Genomic DNA, 18,289 nt, shown 5'->3' with positions numbered 1-18,289 from the left:
TTATGCATCCTCTATAAAAAATTTAAATGTCTATCTTTTACGGTTCCAGACATAGAGTCCTGTGACAGACGGACAGACAGTGAAGTCTCCGTAATAAGGTTTCCGTTTTTACTTTTTGGGTACGGAACCCTAAAAATTACGCCGCCCAGAGGAACCGAAGCGGGAAGACAGTTCGATGGCGGATAACAATAAAACTAAATCATCGGGAAGTTATCTGTCTTCGTAGCCGACGAGCCCGGAAAATGAACATGTGCACGAAAATGTATTACAACGGATAAGATGTTAAATGGTGCAGTGGCGATGGCTCCCAGGTTTTCTAATTTTGCTTACCCTACGATCTCGGTGTTGCCTTGTTTTTCGCCGTTTATTTATCGTGACCCCATTCCCGTTTTACTGCTAGTAAAACGACGAATTCATTCTTGAATAATAATATATCGTTTTCTTGCTAAATATTCATTCGAATTTTACAGACTTACAGAGATAAATTACGGATTTAAAACAATTTATTTATCGAATACAGTAATTTATGAGTATTAATTTATGTCCATTAAGCGTTTCCTAAGAAGCAGAATTTGGCTTAAAACTTTTATTTTTCATCACCTAGTCTAGATAAAATTTTATGTATATACTTTTTTATTTTTTCGAAGCTTGAAGCGATTAGTTAATATCTCCCTTAGTAGCTTAGCAAAAAATGCGATGATATTTCTATCGCATATAAACCTGAAATGTCACCCTGATATCATTTTAGCGATGACATTTTCCAAATTGCGTCTTACATTAATATTCGATTAGCGATAATTAGGATGAAATTTCGTAAAACGAAGATTACCTACGTGGATCAATGTACCGTTAAATATGTTAGGAAAAGGTCTATTTTTTTATTGTAGAATTCTAAGTAAGTTTAAAGTCTAATGAGCTTATTCATAAGATTAGTTACGAGTTTTCTTAGATTAGTAACTTCATGTCATTAAATATATTTCTGTAAAAAATATATTTTGTCTTCCAGCATTCATACTTAAAATTATTATAGTATTTTTAAGCTTTTAGCGATAGGTAGATCTACTCATATAACACCAAAATATTATTTATTATTATTTGTATTATTATGAACCTTATATTATTGTTAATTATGTGATCCATATTAAGTATTTCTTAAAATTAAAACGATTAGAAGTCATGACTGGATTATTAAACTACATGCTTTCGGCCTAAGCTATTAAATATCGCTAATTTGACCGGATGAATTTTCTATGGCTCCAGATTGTATTACAGTATTTACTTTTCGACTCTGGTAAAATAATTAAATTAACTAAATCGTTAGAAAATCATATGAGTACTTACAATAAAAAGTTTCAAACTTTAATAATTAGACTGCCCTATACAATTTTATCATACCTACATTCCTATTAGGTTTTCTTAGAACAATTATTTTAATGGAATGGTCGTGGAATAGTATAAAGTAAAAACAAAAAATATAGTTCAAAAAACTAAAAAAAAACGCTTTTATGATAAAATCAACTAAAAAGCTTTCGGTATTCTATTTCATTCTTTCATACATGCAGGGTAAGATAAGGATGTATGTTGATCTCTTTCTACTAAAAACGGAGTTACTCATGACGAACATACAAGTGAAGCTAATATAAAGCATGTAATAAACCAATAAAAAGTTTTTTTGAGACTCCGATTTAACGCGCAGGTAATGTTTTACTTTCGTTCCATGTTTAATTTGCAGATGAAGTTTGCGATATAATCAGGATTTCTTTATGGCGGGCATAAATGGTCAGGCTGGCCGACTTTAATTATAGTCAGTAATGGTAAGCTGATAACCGCTCCGTTAATTTCTTTTCTCTCATAAATAAGTCGAGGTGGATCGTATCATTCGGGACTTAATTCGATCTTAGCACCCTTCGTTATTTCGCCGACACTAACTTATGCCTTCTGAGAAATTTCGATGCCTTTTTTTAGAAGATATTATTATTTTATGTATGAATATGTTTTGTGTTATGGATCATTTACACTTGACCAGTGTTATGGATTATGGACTTAACCTTATCATACCTACTGAGACCTACTTAATGAAGCTTATAATGATTACAGTTACAATGATCATTATTAAATCTATAATTTGTATACCTACTTAGCAAAGTATTTTTTTTTAATTTATCGACGAAGACAACATGCCGTTTTACTTCAATTTGGTATAATATTCGATCACGTAACTGAATAATATTATAATATGAACTGTATTGATTTGTTTTATGGGAAAAGATATAAACTGACTAATGAGAGTTTATCTCGTCGCGCGTGCTTACGCCCGCACGCGGGTCGCTCTCACACCAACTACATCATGAGAAACCATTTAATACGCACACGTACATGGGTGGCGAAGAGACTGCAGAGAGATAATTCATGGGTGCATTTAAGACGCGCGTGTAGACATAAACACGCGCGGCAGGAAATGCGCCCTAAATGTAAATGTTATACTTTTGGCGTTTAAGAAATCTAAATAAAAATACCGTTTCATAGTAAATTCAACGTTTACATCATGTTCCTAAATCCGAGACCCCACATGTCATTCGCCAGACAAAAATAAAAAGTGGTAAGTGAAATACATTCAGCATGAAATATGCAGCTAACAGTTAGCTTTTAGTTTAAACTTTTGGCACATGTTACTCGATCGTGATCGAAAATAGAACTTTTAGTTAGAACACAGTGTTTTGGCTATTTGTAAGACATGTCTCTTTTCGACAATTTAAAGAAGCCTGAACTTATTATGAGTTTAATTTGATTTTTCTTTGAATTTACTTTTAACGAAATTTCTCAATTTCTATTATGGAAAAATTCTTAAATGTGACTTTTGGCAGGCAAATGCTTAATGCTTATTCATACGGAGGTAAGTAAGTAACAAGATTAATAGGTAATCATTGATCCTGTCCCTGTAGTACCGGGACCAGAATATGGCTACGGTATCTCCTGCCTGTCGTAAAGGCGAATAAAAGGGGCTTCCGGGGTTGCGGACGGCAAGAGTGGGAGCTCAAACCGTCCAGCAAGCGACTCCGGGAAGGACAGCGGTTTGTGTGGTCGCATATCGCTGTAATCACCAGGGGATGTGAGAGGAGCGTAAATTGCTCCTCCCAGGGCAGAGCCCGATAAAAGGGCATCGCGTTAGGAGGACTACGGTTGTTCCGTTGGAGATCCCGGAGTTCTCCACCAAACGCTGAGGACGTCCACCGGGGGGGTTTTAGTGCGGTAAAAATCCCACATAACCCGGCGTCACTTCCATGGCGTCGGGTACCTTTTGAAGGTTTCCCCTCATCAACAAAAAAAAATGTGAGCCGTCACGGGACGCCTGGCAGATGTGAAACATCGACATTATTTTGTAAAAGTAATATGCAGAAAAGAACATATTGTGACAGGAACTAAATATGTCATAATGATAAAATAAAATATTACGATCCGCATGGCGACGCGTCGCCACACCGTACACACTACTGCATATAGACTGTATATATATACCATCGTATAGCGTCATGGCATGCGTCGCCACGCCAGAAATCGGTTTTACGTGCGGCTATAGATGTTTCACATCAAAAAAAGGTGTACCCTTAAATCGCTAACTAAAGATTACTAATAAAATAATAAAATTTACTAATTAAAATAAGAAGTACAGCTTATTAAACTTATAAAACAACGTGATCACACTCTGAGTGGAAGGAACTTAGTAAACTGAAATGCTTTATAAAAGTAAGAGCATACTGAAACCGGAGTAATAGGTATGTTATTAAACTATCTAAATTCCGACCATGTGGAAATAATGCCACCATTTATCGTTCTTAGTGAAAATTACGAGTTTGCGGTCGATTCATAGACCCGGCGACTTAACCCGCTCTATATGTGATGTTGCAATTTACTACGCATTGTGTTATAAACAGTTATTTTCACCTAATGTTACAGTGACACTTAGAATATTATTATTTCTATTATAATATGAAAGTAGTAAACGAGGATGCAGTCTATCTGATGGAAAATGGCTGCCGCAGCCCACGGACGTCTGTAATCAACCCCAGATAAGATAAGATTCCTACCTTAACTTGGCAACAGATGCGAAGCTACGCTACCCTGAAGGTAAAGATGGTTGCTATGTATGTCAGACATAATAGATTTAAATACCACGAATTCTACATATCATCTTCTAGAAGCAAGCTCAAGTCAGTACTGATGAAATAAAGTTCATGGCATTACTTACACAGATTTCTGAAACAAAATAGCCTTGCGCGAAGCCTTTACGTATCTAATTCAATTTGCACGAGACGGGCGCAAGTTGTCCTATCCCTACACTAGGCCGAAACAAGACTCGTGTAATCCCTCAAATCCAAATTAGATTTTCTTTCAGAGCCCCGCACTATTCACAGGTTTCCGGCGCTGGCTCGACGTAGGGATGGCGATTCTTTCAAAAAAAGATCGATTCTTGTACGATTCAAATCGAAGTGCGAATCAAATCGATTCACAAACAATCGAGGCTCAAAGAATCGATTCTTCCACAATCGATTTCGATTTTTCAGCTAAAACGGGATTTTTCATCATAGATAGCGAAGAAAACGGTAATCAGGACCAAACAAGCACTGAAATACGTATCCGTCAACAAAAAAGTCTCTAACCAAGTTCGAAAAGATCGACTTTCGATATTAAAGATCGGTTCACTGAATCGATCCATTACTGGAGATCGAATAAAATAATCGATTTTTTCCCATAATATCGATTCTCCGATTAATCGATCTCAGATCGCCATCCCTACCTCGACGCGTCGACGCCGATCCACAGGCTCGATCTCAATCCGTTCCTCCGCTTAATTGGAAAAAGAACAGACGGCTTCCCTTCGCGACACTTCAATAAGTTTAGATAATACTAACTGTCTATCCGATTAACGATTTGCTAATGTGATACACAAAAAAAATAATATAACAAAATTGTAGTAAATACAAATAAAGCAATCTTAACACTCGAGCTCCATGTAAGCCAATAGGCTCTTGACTTATATATAAGTCAATATACATATGACTTATATAGACCCGAAGTAAAATACTTTAAAAAAACGTAACTATCGCTATTGCATTCAGCGAATTTCTCTAAGAAAATCAACTCACAATTTCTATGAGATTTATTTTGGACTGATAACCATTCATAAATTCCTATGCATCAATATTTTATGCTTGTTAAACGTCGTACAGAAATAAAGATCTTCAACAAGGAGAAACAATGAAATAAGGGTGCGATAGTAATGAATAGGCTTTACAAATATTGGGCCAGATTTAACAAAGTGTAAGTCGATAGCGGTACAGGCGATGTCGCGTGCTCGACGCCCATGAGCCAAGAAAGCACGCACTCGATTTAGACATCATATACAAAGTACACAAGTAAAATTAAACATTTCATTAAAATAATATGTGCCGGACCATTATAAGCCATTTATCGGTACAGTTACAGTTAGAATTATTAATTGGACTATTGTTAGCCACTTAGATTAAATCGTAAACGTAAACTATAGGCATTAAAACTCAACCTTTAATATAATATCATGACAACCGAAGTATTACCGACTGGAAAGTGATTGACGATTTTAATAAAACCGCCCTAACGACCATCGTTTTATATCACGTACATTAATTTAAAAATGTCTGCTCAATATAAGTATAAGGACATCAATGACATATTAAAGTGCTTAATTTTAAATTGCTATTGGGTCTAAGAAAGTAAGTTTAAATTTTAATTTTTATTAACCAGGTACCAAACCGTCTGATGTGGTCACATCTTTACCTGTCTCCATCTCTTCAGGATACGACCTCTACGCCAAAGGTCATACAGCACACAATCTTTTACATTATGAGTGAATGTAGTGAAATTATGTAACACCGAAAATAGTTTGTAGGTAAACAAATATGGGGTATAATTTGGTATGGTTATAATAAATATCGTAAATTAGGGCTTAAAGCATGGGCATTATAAATGATACATTCCTATGTATCATTTATTCCTCTTCCTCTCCTGAGGAAAGAAAAAAATATTTCAAACAGGAGGACTTCTTTTTCGCCGAAAATTTTCAGAAACTATATATATTCCAATCACCCCCTAAGAAAGTAAAAATATAAAAGTCTTCAAATATGAGAACCTTCTATTTGCCGTTGAAGGAAAACAGAGACTAGTTGACTTTTTTTCGTCGACTCCAAATTACAGCAATCCTTTTGCATCCCTCCCCTACCTTTCAAGCTACTGTTCTATAAACTTTAAGGGTCTCATAATTAATACAAAAATCAAACAATAAAAGGAACGACGTAGAAAATAGACGCGAAATTCGCGAGCAAAGGGCTTTAGAACATAAAATATTAATTTTCGTTTTTCCAATTCGACTGAACAATCTGTATTGATGTTACGCAGTCGGACAACCTCCCCAAAGAATTAAATTGAATATGAAAGGAAATTACATATGCTCATATTGACGCCCGTCTCTTGTCCCAATCGAATTTCCTCTAAAAACAATGCTGGAGCGGAAATTAAGCCGATATTTTTGATATAACTCTACGCGTTTGTACGCTTAGAGGAAATTATATTACAAGTTATTTAGGCGTGAATGCGTATTAATACTCGTAAAATATTGGCGAAATATTTTGCTGAATAAATAGGACAGAAGTATAGATATCAGTTGACAACAGCGATGGTCTAGTGTTTTGAAATTTCGATCGCTTAATCAAAGAATTCCGAGGTTCGAATGCCAGGCTCGCACCTCTAATTTTTCAAAGTTATAGAAATTATAGAACTTAATTTTGAATTGCTTTAACGGCGAAGGAAGATTTAATAAGAAAACCTACACGCCTTAGATTTCTTTAAAAAAATCTCAAAGATACGCGAAGTCTGCTATTCCACACTCGCCTGGCATGGTGGGCTGTGGCCTAAAACTCTCTCTTTCTAGGGTATATGTCCAGCATGGACAATATTGGGATGACGACTACAAATATTTTAATATTCCCATTTTATTTCGTGCACGAATCATACCACCACTCAAAATTCCACTTAGTATTCATGAAAATTGACACGACTTAACTTATTTAACACGCATGTGACAAAAATAATATGTACAAAATGCTTTTAAAAATAATGTGTCTATTTTTTATTTTACGATCGTCGTTAACTCTACATTATTTCGATATTGGCACGAGTCATCTTTCTACGAGACTTAGTTAAGTATGGAATAGTAGGCATTAGGGTCTTTTGCTGTCATGATGTATGGATTGACAGAGATGGCGAAGGTGGTCCACCTTCACCTATTCCTAGCGTGAAGCAGTTCTTGCGTTTCGATCGAAGGGTCCAGACCCTTCGATGCACATGCCTACTAATTTACATGAAGCGATCATCTTTGTCTTCAGGAGTCACAAAGCATTCATGATCGGCTTCAACTAGAACCCATGTCCCTGACGTAGTTGTCGATGTCTCTCAACTTTGATCGCCTCGACCGCTCACTTTTCGTAACGCTCTCGTCACGCAAACACCAGCTTTTTCCCCAAGCGTAAAGAAGTTTTACTACAAAATCTCAAAACTAAGCTAAAGTACAAAACAATGTCGGCACGAACAACACTGATCCGGGTTTTCCTTGTTTCCAGTCGTGTTATGGAGAGGTAAGTGATTGTAAGTGGCTGGAGGTTGGCGCCTCGCCGGAAGTCGTTCGACGTGACGGACGCCGGAAGTGACGCCGGATCGCGTTACGTCGCGTCAACGTCACCCGCTGATCCTCGCTTTATCCTCGTACAAGATGCACAGGATATCATTTTACATGAATTTATTTTTAGGAGATAAAATAAAAGTAGCAAGCGAGCATGCAGTCCACGTGATAGTCAGCTGCCACTTATGAACATTTATGAACAATTCCATATACAACAAATAATTCAGATAGATCTGAAGTCTGTCACTTATGCTATCTCTGAAGACTAAATTGAAGCTCCTCTGATAAGTAGTCTCCGTTACCACGTCCTTCAAATTAGATCAGCAGCGCTGTTATTAGGCAGAAATAGATGTGGCATCATATACGAAAATGATTTAAAAATACACTTAAATATAAATGAAAAGCATATAGTTTTAATAGAAATGAAATATTACATATTAATAACATGAAGCAATACTTTACATTTATGTATGCATGATATTCATAAATGGATGCTGAAACGCTGAAGCTTGCTACGAAAAATTCATGAAAATACCGAAATAAAGTGTTGAATAAAATTAAACGTCAATTACAACATATATTGTATGTTTTTTTTTTATAATATAAGAGTAGCAGACGAGCATGCAGTCCACCTGATGGTAAGTGGCTACTGCCGCCCATGGACATCTGTAATCAACCCCAGATAAGATTAGATATTCCTACCTGAGGTCGGCCACAGATGCGCCGCTACTCCTGAGGACTAAGATGGAACGCCTCGGAAAAGTTTGTCTCCCTTACCACACCCTTCAAACCGGAACACAGCAGCGCCTAACACTGCTGTTATTAGGTAGAAATAGGTGTGGCGGTGGTGCCGCCGGAGGCGAACAACAAAGGGTTCTACCACCTTCAATTTATTGTATGTTTTGTAGTAAATAGCTATAAATATTTTATTAATGTTTATTGGGATTATAAATTGATAAAAACTTAAGATGGTGTGATCTTAAGTGATTGTAAGCGACTTAAAGCTGGCGCCTCGCCGGAAGTGGAAGCAGATCGTATTCCATCGGTACATGACACTTGTAGGCACAAGCAATAGAGCCTTTGTATTTTATACTAGCTGACCCGGCAAACTTTGTACCGAGTCTAAATCTATTTATCAAATATATTTCATGTAAAATATAGCCTATGTTAATCGTAGCTTTCGAATGGTGAAAGAATTTTTAAAATCGGTCCAATAGTTTTTGAGCCTATTCATTACAACCAATCATACAAACAAAGATTTCCTCTTTATAATATTAGTGTAGATAAGTATTTTAACATTATCCAGTATTACTACTAGCTAATTCTATTAAACATATTAAATAGAATACTTAGGTACTACTTCATATAATTCTTAGCACTTAAATGCTTATTTAAAATTTTAAACAGCTTAATAGAGGATTTTTTATTGTACTTATCACAGAAGTGCTTAGATTAACTATAAAGCACTTTAACATTTTGTTAAAACTCATTTTCAAACGTAGAAGGGCATAAATAAATTAAAACTAACACTCATCTTCCAAGTTCGTAACATCTTCTGAAAGCTTCAATAAAACTAGCATTAAGTAAGAAACAATTTGGCATGAAATAAAGCAATAGCCGTTTCGTAGTGGCTCTCATGTCTATCCTCAACCCTAACGATTATTCCCTCCATTGTGAGATGTAGCGCCGCTGCCAAGACCTGCGAAGAAAGAGCTAAACTTACAAAAGTTTCCGACTTGTTCAAATGGCCGGCTTTTGTTAGAGCGACTTATTGTTCGGGACAGATTGTGGGGATCAGCGCCTTGCTCCCGTCGCGCGTCTCCTTCCTACTGGCACAAAACATGTGTATTACAAGTTAGACTTAAACTTATGCCTGTCGTTTCGTGATTTGCATGCTAATTTAGACTGTCAGGGAAATGTATATTCATAAAATTATTAAATAAAAGCAGTTCAAATTATGCGCATTTTACTCGTATTATCACTTGCTTAAACGATAAGGGAAAATATGAAAAGGTATCTATATTCCTAATACTTCAAAAACTCCTGTATGAAGTTTACCCATACCCACTAAAAATGGGTTATCAACAACTATGTTATTAAAAGACTGACTATTATTGATGAATAGGTAGTCTCTAAATCGAGTATAAACGTCGATTGCCTCTTAATTTCATACGATGCATAAATGGAATGTTATATAAAAGATCGTTTTAATCTTTTCAAATTAAAAAAGGGATTAAAATGTACAAATTATTTTTAACAAGGAATTCACCAACACATTGATATTATGTTACCTATTCACGTATGATTTACACGACGCAGTTACAGGGTGCGTCGCGACGTCGCCGTCACGGGTCGGTTAACCACTCTACAAAGGAAAACCAATCAACGGTAAAGAAACAAAGTATAGCAACCCTACAATAAAAACACGAACAAAAATCAAGTTCCTAACTAAAATTAAGGCTAATTGCCTACAAGTATTTATAAAACTATGTTATTTTTGAATGGGGTTAAAAAACAGTCGTGTTTGTTTTATATAAAAAGCAGAAACAATTTCGTTACACGAAACATGAACACGATAAACTTACAGCGAATGAATTCCTTTTTTTCATTCGTGTGCAAAAGTGATGCCGCCATACCTATTACTGAAATATGTCGCAATATATCCGGTAATAACGAAATAATATGTTTTGCAAGATAGAATTCATATTTCATAAGCACTCATACACAGAAGATATTGCTGAGAAAATGGCACTTTTTCTTTATATCATAGTAAAGATAAGAACGGTTGATAGGAAGGGGGACTCTAACTCGATGTCAGCCTCCTTTAGATTCATCCCCTCACTTATGTCACACTATATTTCACAGACGAAACAAATGAACTTTATATGCATGGAGACAAACGGATTTTATTCGAACCTATATTGGAATACACGACGCGGTAAGCGGTGAAATTAGGTACTACATTTTCACGTTCTATTTTCAATCCGTTCTTCGGTACTTTTAGACATATGTAGATAAGGTAGCTTAACAGTTCAACCAAGCTGTGACATTAACAATTTTGTATTTTATTCTTACTTCATCTTCAATCTATATTTTTTTTTATAATATAAGAGTAGCAGACGAGCATGCAGTCCACCTGATGGTAAGTGGCTTCTGCCGCCCATGGACATCTGTAAACAACCCCAGATAGGATTAGATATTCCTACCTGAGGTCGGCCACAGATGCGCCGCTACCTCTGAGGACTAAGCTGAAACGCCTCGGAAAAGTCTGTCTCCCTTACCACACCCTTCAAACCGGAACACAGCAGCGCCCAACACTGCTGTTATTAGGTAGAAATAGGTGTGGCGGTGGTGCCGCCGGAGTCGAACCATAAAGGGTTCTACCACCTTCAAAAATAATAATTGTTCTAGTACTTAATGTACACGAGTCACTTTTCGTCCACAACGTTGGATAAAAACGCATTGATTGACACACACACTTTTGACATCTCGTTTTGTAAGAACTGAAGAGTGTAGGTTTCATCACGATGTTTTCACGATAATTTCTAATACGCACATAATTAAAATAAAAAAAACAGAGGTGCGTCTGGGATTTGAACCTCGGACCCCTCGATCAAGAGGTCGAGTTTCAGCCACTAGGCTATCACTAATTTATTTTTTCTTTCTGCACTATAACTTATATATAATTAAATTTTCTATCTGCAGACCCTGTTAACAGTGTACATTAACTGTCATTACTAATTCAATAGTTGGTTCCAGCATCTAAAAGTGTTATGATGCTCATAAAAAGCTCATTCGCTCCGACTTAACGATAGCTTTTGTTTTATACCCGCAAGACAGAGTTGATTATAATAAAAACTTAAAATTAAACACAATATTTTACATTTATGTCGTAATTTGGTGCACGCTCAAAAAACAGTGAGGAAATCTGTTGAGGTCGTATTAACATAACCGCTTTGTTAAATGGAGTCGGGATAATTTGTGGACAAAGTTCGGCCTGTAATACCTCGCAAATTGCCGGATAAGACTGTGTGAGACAACTGTTAGTTTTAATTAAACTGCTGGTTACGTTCGCGGGAAGTCCTCGAAACGAGAAAATTATTCTAATCTTATAAGCCTGTCGGTGTCCCGGAAACTTGGCAGAAATTAATATCATGCGGGTCGGTCCGTACCGGCTGGGATATAAGTAAATACGTCCGTAAACCCGCTAAAGTAGTTTTAGATATTGCTCCGCCGGAAAGGTTAGGAATTAAGAATCGCGAAATTGGTCTGGACGTCTGTTCAATTAAATAAAAGTATAAAGGCGAAATAGCGACAAAGAGATAATCTCCAGTTTCAATTTGAGAAGCGGCGGTTGGAGTGTCTTGGGAGCAGTATTTCATTAGATGGAAGCAATTGGCGAGCGGCTCGGCCGAGCACCTGTGCCGTGCTGCGGTAGCCAGGTCCCACCACGCGCCGGCGGCGAACCAAAATACGACTGGGGTCTTCTCATATTACAGTGCAGTGGTTTTCAATCTTTTTCGTGGTACGACTCCCTTAGTATTTAAAAATATTTCATGTTCATGTTTTCAAGTTGTTTGTGAAAATAATTCGCGACTACGTTGTTTCTAACTTTTATTCTATTATGAAATCAATACTAGGTCTATACAAAATGTTTATTTTTTTGATATTAAGGCACTGGTTAAGGTCCCACAAAACCCACAAATGTCCTTTAATCATCATTGCTGTCGTAAAATATTCATAAAATATATTTTTAAAATTTATCCCTTCAAGGGGTCGCGACTTACACTTTGAAAAACACTGTAATAAAAATAGACATTAATATTTCACTTCGAAATATTATTCGTATCTTATTGTTCTTTCCAAACAGAAGAAAAATGGTTGAAAAGTTTTACTTTTTTATTAGTTATCCACTCTCGCCATATTTATCTCGTTTTCATAGATTATTATAACGCTTCGCTCAAAAATGACTATCATATCATAAGTTACAGTTTAACACATTTTAATTAAAGCTTTAATTAAGTCTAGATTTTTATCTTTGTAGTATTTTCAAAACTTTTATATTTGTATACATTAATATTTAAAAAAATGTTTGCACTACTTTAAAAGTGTTGTCGAATACTTGTTTTAACTCTAGAAATAGTCCATTACCTAACTACAAGTCAATTGAAAGTACCAACAGATTGTCTTACAGCCTTGCTGCAGAATTATTGCCAGCGTAGTTCAGTGAGTCGGACCGCTTGTCAAACTTTGGTAATTTAACTTCAAAACAGGTTCCTGTCGGTATACTATGTCTGAAAATTTGTTTAACCACATTTGAGAAGTAATGTTATGTGACTATGACAATTCGGAGGTGCTTAAATTGTTCGTGGTTCAAGTGAAGAGGCTCTAATCACATATTTTACCTTATAATGTGTTTTCATGTTATGTTCTACATTGAAAAGTGTAACCAGTCAAGATTGATAGCAATCCTTTACTTCATTCCCCACTACTAGGCATGGGTATCGTCCACAAATGCGGGAACCTGGAACCTACTCCACTAAGCTACTCCCATGAGCACTGGTGAGGGGTAAGTGTATGGGTTTGTAGCCAAACAGTGTAGGATGTATGTCGTTTAGCAACTGCTATCCAGTTTGCCGTAGCACAGAAGTGCATAAGAATTTAGCCACCCATCCAAAATCAGACCGCACCCAACGTTGCTTAACTCTATGTGCATCAAGCGTAACCTAGGTTACTTTTGTATTTTCTACGGTTTGAACTAATATTACCTGTGGTGTGAACAATGTGCAGCAAGAGCCGGTTCCACGAGAGACACGAAACAAAGTCAAAACATACGTTTAAATTCAACGTTAAAAATATTTGCTTGAATGGCGGTGGAATCTGGATTCGTGTGCAAAACAAAACAATTTCGTGAAATACGAACTATGTACTCGTATATTGCACTTTCTCTAGAAAAAACATTTTATCCCTTCCAATAGATATTTAACCTGTCGAGGATTTTGTTACAAATATGTTACAAGCAAAGCGGCCTACAAAAAATATTCACACTAAAAATAGAAAAAAAGACATTCGTTTTTTGCCACAGAATTTGCAAATTTGGTGTTAGTATAGAAAGAGCTTTGTATACGCCAAAGTGAATAAAAACGGTGCCATGACGCGACTGAACCCTTTGTTATAAGCCACCGACTGTGAATTGATAATAGTCGTGTGTTTGGCAATCGTGTTTGTGAATGTTCATCCCCAGGTGAAGGATTCTGAATATTTCAACTCAGAAATACGCTGATATTGCTGTTTTTACCGTTCTCCAAACCGCGAGTTTTTGACAATACACATACTTTGTGGGAGCGATAATAAATGTAGCGTGACATTGTTATTCTTGATTCCATCCTAAGTTTTCACTGTTCCCTATGGACTTCTGTAATCAACTCCAATTAAGGTCTTTGTCTTATGTCTCTTTTCCCACACCCTTCCAACCAGAATACAAGAGTGCATATGCAACACCGCTGCCATGGACAGAATTACTGTGGTGGTGCTTCCGGAGTCTAACCACAAAGTTTTCTACCACTTTTTTTAAAATATGATGAAAGTCCATAAAAAAGGATATTACTTGGAAGAATGTACGTAGACAACGTACATCGCGCATCGTCGACGTGGATCGCGGTCACCATACCGGGGTAATACGTAGGTTCCGGATTCGATCCCGGACATATATCTAAATGATCAATTTAGATATCAGTCAGGTCTGTTCTGTTCGTTTTCTTTCCGTCATTGCTGGATATGAATGTTTTTATGTTTAAAGCACCCACGATACAGGAAACATCCTAGTATGGGCTATGTGTATAGAGCATTATTATTTTAGGTAGTATGTTTAAGTAGTAAATTGCCGATAGGTGTACGTAAATCATATGAAACAATGGGTATACGTTATGGTCGCGTAAATTCGTTTCACCCAGCCTCACATCCGGAGGACGACTAATTAGAACATAAATATGTCTTAATAAAATCCGTTCCTTTGAATAAAAATCCTGTCGTTGAACTTTAAAAGTAAAAGTATTATTTTGTACAGAGTTTCGAGTGAATGTCATACTTAGAACGTTTATAACTCTTTCAAGTATTTTAAAGTTTGCTTCTTTCTCTTTTAAATTTTATTCTTTGAAGTGTAAAGATTTTTTGAAATCTTTGCTATTATATTTTTACAATTAATTATTGGGTGGGAATCTATTCAATGGGTTTAGAAAGTACCTATCAAAGCGATAACAGTATTTCACAAAACATAAACATTATTAAAATTATATATTATATATGTCGCAGACGGACGGCTCTCATCGACATCATTGATAGAATTTATGGGTTTTGTGGGCGTTGTCATAGGGTACATGCAGGGACAAACACAGTAATCACAATATTTATTGTTCTTAACTTTTATAACTATGCATTTACAAAGTAACTATACTACTACTATTACGTTACAAACAAAGGATTTGAGCAGCAGGTTCAAGGTAGTGACTACACGCTCCAAAGCACAACAAAATAATGATCCACCTCGATCACTCACATCAGTTCTTATCCATGTTTCCCCACCGCTCGGCCACATACTCGTACCTCGACTCCGCTAGAGACCTCTTAAAAGTCTCTACTCTGATTCGACGTCTAATACGATAGCAATACAATGACTGTTAATTATAATTTAAAACAATATTCCCTTCAATTGATCAAGTATCTATAACATTACTTAAATACTAAAGCAACAGTAAGTCTAGCTACATTAAATAACCTCTACGTTGTATTCGACTCTTCCTCCGACATATATATTATTGTTAGGAGTGATGGTAAGAGTAAAAAACTTTAACTGTCAAATGCGGTTATTAACTAAAAGTGTTAATATTATAGTTAATATTATATATATATAGGCAAAAATTACTTTCTGTGGTAAACATTTTTTAATTATTTATTAATATCAAGCGTTTTTCGTTTGCAAAATATTTTGAAATCTTCAATTTAATTAGCATAAGTGTTACCTGTCGTGTAAATCATATGAAACAATTCACAGCAGAGCACACAGCGCTGCGGTCGCGTAAATTCGTTTTACGAAGGTCTGCGTTCGGGGACGACTAATTAGAACATAAATCTGTCTTAATACAAATCCCTTCTACGAGACGAAATTTTTACCGGTATTGTTGAGTTCAAACGATTTGGATTTGCAATTTGTGGGCTGTTTAACAGAATATTTTGCTCATTCTACATATTTTACTTAATGTGAATAGATAATAAACTACAAAAACCCATAGATACTCGTATATGAAACTCTTTAATATAACTGTTTTTAGGCTTGATATAAAAAGGTCAGTAATAAGTAACACAAAAGTTATCTAGACACATTTAAATTTAATATTTTAGATTATGATGCTCGTCCACTATAAGATACACGCATAGAGTCGTAGTCACATACACAATATGTTCAAATCTTTAAAATTATTAGAAGCAGACCCAAACATTAGGAAATCTTAAAAAATAACAGAAGAAACAAAGCACTTACAATAAAATATTGAATATAATGTACTAGATATAAAACTTAATATAATGTATCAACTAGATGACTTTTATTTCGCTTATACAGAATACTTTTACGAACATTGCAGCCACTGTCAATAACTTTAAGGTTTTAATGCGATATGTGTTTGAAATTCAGTGCGCATCGTGTGTTATTGCAGCAGGGTGCGATTTATGATGGCGCTCATTCTAAAATAAAGCTATTCTTTCTAAAATATTTTCATACGCTTTAAATATTTCACTTCACGGGCCCCTAGAGTGGTATTATTCAAATGAACTGTAGCATTACCATGAGTTGGCATAGAAACGCCACTATAGAAATGGTAAATAGAAAACTATTGTCATTTTGCTAGTGAATAACATAACTACTATCGTTACGGTATTTCTTGACAACGTCTGTCAAATTAATGACTCATGGGACCGAATTTGTATGGCAATAGATCATAATGACATTCGCTAGCGATTTGATTTCGATAGGTTTTTTACGTATCGAGTTACGTCACTACGGATTTTAGTTCTACGAGTAACCACCAGAGGCGCTGTACAATTTTTCATACATTTATTTTACGCAGTCGCTAGCGAGTAATACTTTTGTAAACTCATGGTAGTCCTACTGAATTTTTCCAATTCTGTATAATATTGGATGCTAGTATTAAGAATAAGAGTAAGAATAATCTATCTTTTAAATATAAAGTTATTGTGAAAATGGTTTTCTTTAATCTAATTGTTTGTTTATTGTAACGATTGATTTTTATTTTCTCCCTTACTTTCGTCGACCCCGTCTCCCACTAAAACCTCAACTTTTGTTGTTTTAAAAAATACAATCTTACTTTGAGTAGGTACTAAATTCAATTTACCTGAAATTATTATTATTATTATCGACTCCGGCGGCACCACCGCCACACCTATTTCTGCCTAATAATAGCAGTGTTAGGCGCTGCTGTGTTCCGGTTTGAAGGGTGTGGTAAGGGAGACATACTTTTCCGAGGCGTTCCAGCTTAGTCCTCTGGGGTAGCGGCGCACTTGTGGCCGACCTCAGGTAGAAATATCTAATCCTATCTGGTGTTGATTACAGATGTCCATGGGCGGCAGTAGCCACTTACCATCAGGTGGACTACATGCTCGTCTGCTACTCTTATATTATAAAAAAAAAAAAAAAGATTACTCATCGCATTATACCTAATGCAGTACTTAAGGTATTAAACGAAGGACGCCGTCGTTTAATTTTTAAATTCCAATTGTTTTGTGTTTATTAGCACAGCGCCATAATTCTCGAGCAGGTGTAACTGTTCTCACGGAGCAATTAACGTTCACTTAAGTTGAAGGGTTGTACTTGGACCTCAAAAAGGAGGCAGAAGAAAAAAGGGTAATGTGTTCTTAGCGCCACTTTGTTCATTGAAAATGTTTTTCTTTGACGCGCGAGGAACAGGAATGAGCGTAACGAGGAAATGTACAGGTAAATTGATATCTTAAGAATTTATACAATGTTTGAGATAACTTGTGTCGCAATCTTATATATAAAATTCTCGTGTCACAATGTTAGTTACCGTACTCCTCCGAAACGTCTTTACTGATTTTCATCAAATTTTATATGCATATTCAGTAGGTCTGAGAATCGGCTACTATCTATTTTTCATACCCCTAAGTGCTAAGGGCAATACAACGTTTGCCGGGTCAGCTAATTTTTTAATAAATTTTCGCGACAGTTATACATTTGTTTAGATAAAAATATTGAGTAATATCTTTACCTCTGATCGATTTTCCCACTGTTTTAGAGGATAATGGTATGTTAAGAGATATTATAAAAATATTATTTAATTTTTAATACAACGATGGCCATGGAAATCTCTTAAGTTTCACTAAGTTTATTTCACAAAGGTCTATCAATCTATTAGTCAGGTATTATGAGCAAGGGTCTCTGACCAGATTAAAAGGCTTTATTTATACTTTAGTCCACTATGCTGGTCCATTCCGAATTACAGATGTCTACCAATTTCACATACCTTTTTATACGACTTCCACTCATAT

General features: G+C 35.8%; 1 protein-coding gene across 2 annotated transcripts in view; it reads right to left on the bottom strand.

The window, feature by feature from the left end:
- The window catches only part of Gasz (ankyrin repeat, SAM and basic leucine zipper domain-containing protein 1), a 204,145-nt gene that overhangs the window by 119,841 nt on the left and 66,015 nt on the right, over nt 1-18,289 (bottom strand). The window lies entirely within an intron of this gene.

This window comes from Epargyreus clarus, unplaced genomic scaffold (genome assembly GCF_041222505.1).
Source record: "Epargyreus clarus isolate Ecla_fem2 unplaced genomic scaffold, WU_Ecla_fem_2.2 ptg000023l, whole genome shotgun sequence".
Lineage (NCBI taxonomy): Eukaryota > Metazoa > Arthropoda > Insecta > Lepidoptera > Hesperiidae > Epargyreus > Epargyreus clarus.
This window is presented reverse-complemented; position numbering and strand designations above follow the sequence as displayed.